This window comes from Vanellus vanellus (assembly GCF_965231255.1).
Source record: "Vanellus vanellus genome assembly, chromosome: 1".
NCBI lineage: Eukaryota > Metazoa > Chordata > Aves > Charadriiformes > Charadriidae > Vanellus > Vanellus vanellus.
Window position 1 is genome coordinate 19,644,435 of NC_138905.1, and position 12,243 is coordinate 19,656,677.

Sequence of the window (12,243 nt, forward strand, 5' to 3'; positions counted from 1 at the left end):
ATAATTTTAACTCTTTGGAAGTTCAAATCTTTATTGGACCTAGTTTTTCCAATCTAATTCTTTTTTTTTGTCCTGCAGATCGAACAGGGAAAAAAAAAAGTTTTGATGAGAGTGTTTTAACAATATGAAAAGTACTTGGAATTTTATATTTGTGTGTATAAAAATAGTGATGGAATTTAGCAATAAATTTCTGATTTTTGTCAAACAGTTTAAGGGGATTTTGTTGTTTGCATACCATGCAGGATTCATCTTTGAGAGAGCTCTATGACATTTTATTTTGTGTTTATGTTTATATACATCTAAAAAAAAACCCACACCCCAAGCCTTAGACATAAATCTACAGAGCTGCCAAATAATATTTGTCATTGTATTTTGGAAGGATAAACCTTCCAGACATCCTAAAATCTCTGAACTGAACACTGATTTATTTTTCACTTGAATCCCACACCACAAGGAAAGAAGTGAAAACCAAGAGAAAAGTTCTGACCCCCAAAACTGAGCAAAGTGAATATGTTTTTAACATAACCTTTCAAAATTTGAGGTGTATTGTTTATATTTTATATTCCATTAATATTTGAATTTCTGTATATCTCTTTCATAAATGTGTGTCAATTTTAACCATTAAGACAGCAGATAATTTTAAAGCTACTGAATAAAGCTCCTTGCATAAAGATATCTGTTTTTCTGGTCTATAAGGGTAAGAATATTTTAAACAATGTAAATGATGACCCAATGCAACTTTCAGCAGGAATCAATCTTTATTTTTAAAAGTAGCATTTTTATAAAAAATATGTAGTTTGTATTTAACTCCAGGTATTGTTTTGTCCCACTTTTCCTTTTATTTTTTTTTTTTTCCTTTCAAAACCTAAATCTGGAGTTGGCTTCCTGCAGGAATTAATGAATTGTGAGTTTTCTCCCTGTTTTTAATCTCAAGACTAAAATTAAATTGTGTGATTAGAATTGGCTTCCCATTGAGTTTTATTAGGATGCGTTCTGATTTCTGTGTGAAACCCTGATGTTCTCCCATGTTCCATTAACAGGATGTATATTTCGGTGGCATTTTGTTACCCCACAGACTTGTGTTAAACTAATTATAAAGACATATAAGTTTAGATTTATTTCAAGTAAAGCCTTAAAACTACATCAAGTGCCCTCTGAAAGTGCACGAAATTGCGGGATACTGGCAGGGGTTGAGTGAGGGTATCAGATCTTCTCTGTGGTCATTGCTCCAGGCTGCAGTCATTTCCATGCCTACTGAGAATGGATAGTGAAGTAGTGGATGAACATTCTATCAAAGCAACTACCGGTAGGTGATAAACTGCCTTCCCAGACTGCTACTGATTGCTCCTAGGTTGTCCCACTGCATTGCCAAACTCTTCTCCAGTACAAACGGTTGGCTGAAATCTTCCTGAGACTCAATACACAGTAGCTGAGAAAATACTATATATAAATCACAGTTTATCTGTGCTTTTCCTGATTGCTGATTCACTGGTAAAAATTCTTATTGCTCTTTAGTGAGAAAGAAACTGTACACCTTTCCTTCCCTTCTCTTTCCCTCTCTGCTTTTCCTGTCTCCTTACATTTTTTCTCATTTTAAATCAGCAACAGCAAGGATAACCCAAGACATGACTACACACATTTATTTTCTTTTGATGTTTATTAGTATTTCAGAAGCAAACACTAAGGTCATATTATTCTGGAGAACTGCATGACTAGTACTTGAGAAGGTACAGTACTTAAACGTACCTAAAATAAGGACATCACCAAGGTAAACCGCAAGAAAACAAGGCGAGGCAGTAGTTTAATCTTACTTCCAGGAGATAAATAGGAGCTCAGGTTTTCAATCTTTAAGTTGTTTGCAGCCCTAAAGGACTGCAGATAATTCCCTCAACGCATCATGAAAAACAAGAACAACCATTGTATATGGCTGGCTACTGAGAAATCCTATTTTAATGTGAAAGATGCAGTTTGAACATGAGTCTCCAGAGTGCCTTTCTAAGAATGACGCAATTAAGTCAAAAAAGAGAGGATATCAGGAGGCATTGTCAACCTTAAAGCAATGTGAACAGAAGACTTTCAGGTGCTTTCAGCAAATAGTGAAAGCAATCGAAAGATGACAATTGTGACACCTGAGAATCCTCTCAAGACATCATCGCGAGGAATATGTTTTAGGTGTCAGAATGTGAAAGTTGATGCTTCAAGACATGCTCTGCAGCAGCCGTTAAGCAGTGAAGGTGACCCGAACAGTTCCAAAACTAAGAGTTATCCAATGATACTGTTTCAGGGTGCACAAGTGCACCCTGAAATATTTAGCCAGAAGTTTTACACACCTATTGAGAAACTATATTTCAAACACACTTTCCGGACTTCAAAAATCATTTTGGGGACATTACAATGTCACAGATACTCACCAGCAGAAGTAAATCCATAACTTTCCCTTTCAGCAATTTGTGAACTTTAATACATAAAGAAAAAGTTAGCCACACAGCATATATCAAGTGGCCCAATAGACACATTTACAGACTTTGAGGTCTATTCTGTCTTTGCTGTGCCCAGTAACTTCTTTAAATACTAATCCAGGCACCAAGAGACTACTGAATGGATAATTCATAAAATATAGCTCTTCTGAGGAGTTATCAAAAGCAATATAAAATTATCATTTCAGCAAACACAACAAAAAGAAAAAACAAACAAGAAAAGAAAACATTAGTTTCGCAAAGTTAAGTTTTTGAGTTATGTTTAGAGAGGAGATAGGTGGAACTTGGTAGATATATAGCTGTACATAAAATAAAAAATAGTATGGAGAATGAGTAATGTGAAGAAGAAATTAATTAACTGTAATTAATGGGAGAAGCAAATATTCTACTCTTATACAAATTACAACATTATCTTTATATGAGATTGAAAGACAATACTTTTCTACGGAGTTTAATACAGAATTTTTACTGGAACATATAATCACATGATAAATTTAAGTGTTTGTGTGAGTAATAAGACAATCTACACAGAAATTTATGAGAACAAAACAAATTATTAACTTACAGTCAATAAAAAATCTTCAAACATATATTAAATTAATGTAAAATTTTAAGCTTATATTTTCAATGCTATTTTCATTAACTGCCCTTAAAATCTGTGCTACTTATTGATGTGTTAACGAGAGATGATGTCACTGGTAAAATATGAATCCTAGTACTATCTAATTGTGCAGAAAGACTACTGAAGTAAATGCACAATTGATATGATCTATAATAGTCTGCTGTTATAAACATGGGTGCCTTCCCAATGAATATCACCTAGTTCTGGAAAAACATCCTTCCCATTTATAAGGAATCAAGGAAGTGGTCTATTTTTGGTGCGATTTTATGTATATACAGATATTCAGAATATATAATTAAGAATGATAGAGGCCTTGAGACTTCCCATGTCTTTAGGAAACCAAACAACAAAATCTTGAAGTTACATTTATGTTCAGTATAATGGCTTGAGATTACTCACCTAATTATAATTCTTATCCTATTTGAATCAAATCTACAAATTGTCTGTTTAATCATTATTATTGACACACTGAACTGGTTAAAAATCATAAAAGATGATTTTCCAGTGCCCCAGGCACAGTTTCTCTCTTTCAACCACTCACAGTGCATTGGCTGTATTAGTGCACTGACTGCACAAGGCAGAATTATATTAATTTTATTAAGAAGTCATACTGAGGAGAAGAAACATGTTTGTGTACCTCATCCTGTTTTGAGCATTTTTTTCCTATTCTTGAACTGAATAAACATTTTTCTTGACTATGTCAGAACATTTTTAAATTGTTTCCTACAGATTATACTGTACCTACATAATGTCCATGAATAAAATAAGGTTGGAAATTAGAAGAAAGTTTTTAACAAATGTGTTTATGGAGTTTTAGAATAATAATCAAGTAGGCAGACGCTCAGATCACAATCCAGCTATTGCGAGGGTGCTTTCATGTCAAATTGCACACTGTATTTTTTAGGGATGCTGAAATTAGTCTTATACTATTTTGATGCTCTTTAACCAGTTCCCATACTTCTTCTTTCTCTCCTATAGAGTTTTTATATTCTCCTGCAAAACAGTATAAAATATTTTATTCTACATCTGCAATGATAGCATCAATTACATAAAAGACAAAGCTGATACTGAGGCATTAGGCTTTTTGTCTTAGGAGTCATTTCCTATTGGCTTCAAAGCCAATTGCAATGGATAATTTAGACCTGCTTGTCATATACTTGATTCTTGTTGAATGTCTTGTCTTTCTCCATTAAAAAGCATGGACCTTCTAATTTTGAGGAACCTATTTTCTCAATATTTAAATTATGAGAAGGAAATAATGGGTACATACTCCTGACCTATAAATTGAAGATCTCAAAACATAATGTAGTCCTGTTTTACAACTGGCTTTCTTTGTTTGAAGGGATTTTTGATTTTTTTTTTTGTTTGTTTGTTTTGGGTTGGGGTTTAGGTTTGCGGTGTTGTGGATTTTTTTCCTAGTATAGTTATTTTTGTTTTTCCAAGGTTTGTTTTCGAGTTTATATAAATTATGCTCTCTCCAAAAGAAGATGTTTTCTGCCATCCTCAAAATCTGCACACTAAAGGATTGAATCTTATTTTAACTCTTGTGCATTGAAATGTCTGTTTGATTAGCAGTGAAGTCTCTGCTGGCACATCTTTCAGGGTCATTGGAACAAGCTTCCAAGTACATCCTTTAAGTCTTGAAAAGATTCCAGCCATTCAAGTCTGCATAAATAGTTAAATATTCACTGGCTCAAGATCTCCCAGACAGGACATTTCCTAATTGCAAGTCGTCCCCTTTTTTTGAAGTGACTTTCTTTTAATTGTTTTGATCAGGAATTGCATCTTAAGAATCTGTTATGTAGATACATGTTTTCAGCTTCAAACTACTGATGTTTCTATCGGTTGTGAAGACCTACAGAATCAGCTGTAGATCTGAATCATGTAGGAGGGCTTAATGTGGGATATACATCAGCAATGATGACAGGATCATGATTGCTGTTAGTTGTAGTTTGGTTATTTCCTCACTCAAATTCAGGCTTGTATTCAGTAATACCTTAGTCAATGGTTGAATAAAAGAAAACTGCAGCATTTTATATGCTTAGCTGTTTAGGTTTTTCTTCTAGGACATGTCACAGAGCTCTAAATATTTCAGAAGTTCTTAAAAAATAAAGCTATTTTTCTTTAGGGAAGTCAAATAGGCTGATAGAAAGAGAAACAAAATGTCTTAACATCCCCATCATTTTAGTCCTAAAGGGAAAGCTGAAAGCTGAATTTGTGGAACCCGAAACTATTCTCCAGAGCCTCGGTTTTACATTAGAAAGTAGGATTGTTTTTACTATTGCACTTAACATGTTTTCAAGTCTATTCCCAGTCTATGATTTAGCTTTCTTGCTGAATGAAAAGGTGTATATGTGCCTTATGCTACATTATTTATCACCTTGCAAAGCATTCTGTGATTTTCTCTATCTAAAAGGGAAAAAAATCCCTATTTCTTATGCTGCATTTCCTTCATTTCTATGCATACCCTGTTTCCTCAGGAGCATGTGCTCCCCCTCCCCCCATTTATCACCAACCCTGAATCAGAATCAACATCCTACTTGCATTTTGTTATCATATTGTTCAGCTGATCATATGTATGTAAGAAACAAAGAAAGACCTCATTGAATCATAGTGAAGTAATGTACCTTGGGCTTTTTTATCCTTTTCGCTTTCAAGAAGAGCAAGACAGAAAATGATGTCACAGTATTTCATTGTGAATTTTAGAGGATTCCAACCCGTAGAGTGGGGTAATGACTTCTTTATCTCCACTTGTTGATGCAACCCATCATTCTGTTGGTTTTCTTTGCCGCAGCAGCACACTGCTCATTCATATTGAGCTTGTTGTTCACCAGGACCCCCAGGTCCCTTTCCACAGAGCTGCTCCCCAGCCAGGTAGATCCCAGCCTGTGTTGCACTCCTGGATTAAGTTTTCCCAGGTGCAAAACCTTATACTTGTCCTTGTTGAACTTCATAAGTTTCTTGTTAGCTCACTCTTCCAGTGTATCTAGGTCTTCCTGCAGGGCGGCTCTCCCTTCTGAAGTGTCCACTTCCCTACTCAGTTTGGTATCATTAGCAAACTTCATCAGGGTACACTTGATCCCATCATACAGATCACTTATGAAGACATTAAACAACATTGGGCTCAATATCCATCGCTGGGGGACCCCACTTGTGATCAGTTGCCAGTTTGGAAAGAGTTATTTACCACCACCCTCTGGGTGCAGTCAGTTCTCCACCTACCACACAAACTACTTGTCTAGACCAGAACGCATCAGTTTTACCAGGAGGAGGCTGTGTGGAACCATACTGAAAGCCTTGGAGAAATCCAGGTAGACAATGTCCACTGCTTACCCCACATCAACCAAACAGGTCACTTTGTCGCAGAAAGTGACCAGGTTTGTCAAGCACATTTTACCTTTGGTGAATCCATGCTGGCTTTTCCCAATCACGAGCTTCATTTGACTTATGATAGTTCCCAGGAGGATTTGTTCCATAATTTCACCAGGGATTGAAGTAAGACTGATGTGCCTATAATTTCCTGGATCCTCCTTTAAGTCCTTCTTGTAGATGGGGGTGACATTAACCTTCTTCTAGTCTTCTAGGATGCCCCTCAATCTTGATAACTTCTCAAAGATTACGGGCAGTGGCCTCGCAACGTCAGCCAGCTCTCTTAACACCTTCGGGTGGATAACGTCAGGACTCATTGATCTGTAGGGGTCAAGCTCCTGTAATAGTTCACATACCAACTCTGCCTTCACTGACAGTGGGTCTTTGTGTGTATCAACTTGAGTTTTTATTCCCCAGGCCTGGGGCCTAACAGTGCTGGTAAAGACAGAGGTGAAGGAAGTGTTGAGAACCTCTGCCTTTTCAGTGTTGTTGGTGACTGATTCACCTCTCCTGTTTAACAGTGGGCCAATATTTTCCTTCTGTTTCTGCTTGTTGTTTACATACCTGAAGAACCCTTTCTTGTAGTTTTTGACACCTCTGGCCAATTTCAATTCAAACTGAGCTTTTGCTTTTTTAACTGCACCTCTGCATGCCCTGGCAATACCCTTGTAGTTCTCGATGGGTATTTGTCTGCTTTTCGATCTCTGGTATGTTTCTCTTTTTGTTTTGAGCAGACTCAGAAGCTTGTAGTTAAGCCAAGGGGTCTCTTGTTCTGCCTGCTTCCCTTACCTTTAAAGGAGATATAAACTGTTTATGTGCTTTCAGGAGAGTGTTCTTGAAAAACTCCCAGCACTCGCTAGCTCTTTTATCCTATGTGGAAGCTTCCCACGGAAACTCTACCAACTCAGCTCTGAGCAAGCTGAAGTTTACTCTTTTAAAATCTAAAACCTAAGACCACAGACAAAAACCTGAATAAATTAGTCGCATTACTTTTCCATAAAAATGAACTTAGAGACCCTACTTTATATGATCTGTGTCGAGGAAACAAAACCATATATAAAGAAAGTTAAAAAAATATCAGTAAAACGTATACAAGAAGTTGCAAGGCCTATGTGAAACTCACTAAGAGTAATAAAAGATATCATACATGAATTAGTTGAAATGTTACCTGTGTATCCTGTGTATATGTATCCTGTGAATAATACATGAGATATGTGTAGGATGGTAGCAAACATGATGTTTCTTTTTCAAAAACTTTCGTGTAATATTAAAAGAATACAAATTTCTTTAGCAGGCAAATTATTTGAAGCCATCATAATATAATGGTGTTACAAACTATTATTTCCTAGGAGTAATTCAAGTCTATTTGAGTGCTATGAGGGATCGTGTAGACAGGTGAGTGGACTGTTACAAGGTATTTAGATTTCTAAAAAGCTTTTAAGGACATCTTTTTCCTAAATTCTTTTAGGAAACTGAGCTGTTCTGCAGTAAAAGGGGAAGTTTGATTGTGGCTAGATAAGTGATTAAAAGGCTGTGATTATTCAGTGTGGACAATGATTGTACATTGATTATACATATCTGCAACATCCTCACTGTTACAAAGAAGCTAAAGGAAAAGCTTATTCAAGATTGCACATAGCCCGTGGAAGGGGGTTGGCACTGAAATAATCAGGCAACAATTTAAAAATGAGCAATAGGTAAGTCTTTTTCTCCCAATGTGTAATTCAACAGTGGAACTTTTCCTGAAGAAAATTGTGATGCTGAGCTTTAACAGAGAACTGCAAAGGAATAACAAATGCATGGAGGTTCACTCCAGAAGGTATTGGTAAGATGTAGTCCAAATGCAACCTCCAGTGCAGAAAATCCCTAGGCCTCTGGCTGTTGGCAGGAGGGAAGGCATGCTACAGGGATGACATACTGTGTTGCATAATTCTTAGACCCTTTCATTTTATGTCTGCCACTGGTCACTGTTTGAGACAAAAGTACCGCTGGTTGGACTCACTATAGCAAATCCTAAGGAGTGATCACACATTCTGGATGCTAACTTTCTCATTCTGAAGTAAATTACAGATATTTCATGGACCTCACTAGGGCTGTTAGAATATATTTATGTATCTACTTGAGATAAAACCCATACTAATTTAAAATATTTCATCTAGGTGATAAATGCTTCTTCTGTGGCCATGCTGAAAAAATATTTGGATCATCCGCAAACCCTGACTGAGATGAAGTCCAAAGCCTGCTGTGAATGCTATTCCTGTCAGAAACGTGATAGGAATGTGTGTTACTGAAAGAAACTAATGTACTAATCCAAAAAACATTGGCTTAAAACAATCCATCAGGCTGAGTTATACATCAGGACTGTTAACTTCCTACTTTGCTGGGGTTTGCTTGTGTTTTGTTGCTTGTTTGTGTTTTTTCTTTTTTTTTTTTTAAATAAAGAGTGTGACTCAACTGTTTTTCTGTGGTGAAACACCAATTAGTTTTAGTTGTGACTTGATCCAGTAAGCCTGGCAATAATTGACCCCTAAATCAGGATTTTATTTCAAGCTCAGTTCTTTACAGTATCTTTGTTAGTATTTATCGTGACTTCATTTTATTTCATGACATGTTGTATGACCTTTCCAACTAGCAATGATGACATTTTCCAGCTAAGTTAGCACAAGCATTTTCCTGCATTTTTAGAAAAAAAAACTAATGAACACAGACATCTAGTTTCTTATGGAAAACACAATTGAAGTAGTATTTATACACAAACGCAAAGCATCAAAAAAAAAAAAAAAGGAAAAATCAAGTATTTTTAGCTATTCCTATCAGGAATTTCAGATCTGTATTTTAGCCCCTTTTCCCCATTTCATTTGTATTTCACCTTCAGTTTAAACTTAATATTCCATTGTTGGGCATCTTGTCTCAATCAAACTGCTTTCTTGCCTTTTTGATTTTCGTCACTGTTGAAAATGTGCCCTTGGTTTTCCAGTCACACTGCCTTGATAAAATTCTGGCTATAGAAACACAAGGTGCATCTACATCTACTGTTTCTACCTGTTATCAGTACTATCAGCCTTTTCTCATTACTTGAATGCTTTTCTCAACACATTACTTGAGCTACAGTTACCTTGTACCTGTCTGATCTAGGTAGTCCAAATTGTTCTGGTAGCATATTGAAGTGTCACTGTATTCAGGCTGCTCATTTAGCAGGTGATCTGGCAGGATCTTTCGGTAAGAAACTCAAGCCATTTTCTGTATCTAGTATTTATTACCTAGTATCCAAATTCCTATTTTCTAGTTCTAGGTAACATCCATGGTTTTACTTTTCCCCAGGAAAAGTCTGGATTGCCCCAGAAATAGTTCCCGGGATATTCCTATCTGCAAGCAAACTGCCTGGGCTGTAAATCTGACCTGGTATCTGGTCTCAGAGCTAAGTTCTTGTGTATCTACTGACATTTGACCTTTGAGCTCTCTGTCACATTTTTCTTACATATTGGGTTCGCCAATGAACTAATCAAATGAGCCACTATATTACTACTTTTCAGAATGTTATATAAGACACATTTCTGCTTTGGTGCTTGTAAGGCACTTTCAGTGGACAATAAATGTAAAGTTGGGACCTTGGCCAATGCCGTGGTTTTAAAAATAACTCAGAGGGAATGTGGGTTTCATCCATCGTCTCCTTGCACTGGAAGCACTGATGCAATGGCAGTTTCTCCCTATCCTCCTCAGAATAAACAAAAAAATTGAGTAGCATAGATGTAATATACCTACATGGGTTATGAAATATACAAGCATTACTAAAAGTCTATTTTTGGAAGGTATAGCTGGATAGATGACAAAAGCTGTGTGGACCCTCAAATTTTATAAACAGAGAGTGAGGTAGTAATTGCTAGGGCAGGCGACTGGAAGTCATTATAAGTCCTTCCATGTCTCAGTCCTGATCTATATACAGTGCCTCTATCTAACATTTTTGGACAGCATTTTCATTTTTACCTTTCTTTCAGTAAAGGTAGAAATGAAACTTTGCCGAACATAAGAACCCAGGAAGAAGCCTAGTTGCATTACAGATAACAGTAGGAGAGCAAGACTATGCATTTGTATTATAGTTCCATGAGAGAAAGTGTTGGCTTGTGTACTATAATTTTAAAGCAGCTTAGAATGTTAGCAGGTATTTTTTATTAGACTGTACATGATTATCTAAGGAGATGGAAGGACTGAATGTCATATGAAGTATATGTTCCTCTGGGGAAGAGTTTAAAATGACAAACTACAGTGCATTCCTGTAATGATCAGCTATCTTCTCTTTTAACCATTTAAAAACATCTACTCTTCTGAAACAGAAGTATGAAAATGGAAAATATTTGTGAAGTAGGATGCAGGAAAGAAATACGACTGAGTAAACACCAGGTTAATGAAAAGATATTCTGGTTCTCTCATGATATTTGGATTCTATTTCAGTTTCAGAGTAGAGTTTTTTTCTAGTCCTTAGAAGGGTAAGCACAAAGCTGATGGTGTTCTGTGTTGCTGCAGAGTATGAGGAAAAACTTCAGTGACAAAACAAGTGCCAAAAAGAACAGCATGTAGCAGTCTTATCCCCAATTAGTATTATTGGAGAACATCTACATAAAATAGTGGTTTTCTGTTGAACTCTCAATCTCTGTCATATTTAGCTTTTAAATGTACCAAACATAAATCATAAGTACAGTACTGCAAAATGCTAAACCTAATTTAGCATGATACTCATTCTAAACATGAGTATCCATGAGGATCTGGGCAGAAGCATAACCAACAAAATTGAAAATGGTCATTCAATTCCTATTTAGGCTGTATTTCCATTTAAGTTAAAAAAATCAGGAAATAGCCATAATGAGAAAACATAACTTAGTTTCCCAGATGACTGATTCATTATAGGAATCTGACTCATAGGAATCTGATCCAGTGCTCTGGAAATATTGCAAAGGCTTTCTTTGGTTCCAGGTGATTTTGCATGAGGCTGAGCATGCCCACTGTCTGTGCCTGCGATCAGGTAAAAACAATCTCAATATCCACACACTCCAGCATTTGATTACCAGGAAAATCATAGGAATTAATGTTCCCTGATGCTACTCAAAATTCATCCGTTTCAATATTTCTGATGCAGGTGACTCCATTCCACCAACAGAGAATACATAAGATTCCTACACTTAGATTTTTTTCTCTTGCTTACCTCAAGACAAAGATATCTTAACTCTAGTTTGGCTTCTAGTAGAGCTGTATCCGTATCTTGTAGAGGGCTTGTGGGTTCATTTTGAGACTGCCTAACTATGGAATCATGTGATTATTTAAGTTGGACTGAATTTGGAAGAGATCTCTTGAGGCCAGCTGGTAACAACATTCTCCCCTCTGCCCTCCCCCTTAAAACAAAGGCCAGCCACTGCGTTCGGGTAGTTCACAAGGGGCCACACTGCCCAGTTCATACAGATGGTCAGCTTCTTAGACAATTCATTATTTCCCTCCTCAAACTGGAGAGAGATGAAATTAGATCTTCCACTTCCCCAAAGATATCAAATGTTAAAAAAATTGTAATATCCTCCATATCAGTGGTTTTCTGAGGTTGAGCAAAATATGACAAAGTTTGGAAGATTCTTGTAGTTAGAGGAAGAGAAAACAAGGAGCCATGTGACCAAATCCAATGGAGGAAGATCTTGTGTTGTAGCTTCACTTCTCAAAGCTCTTTATTCTAGAGGAATAAAGTAATCAGAAATAATGCTGAGAACCGAGCTGAAAGCCAAGATTACGCCTTTT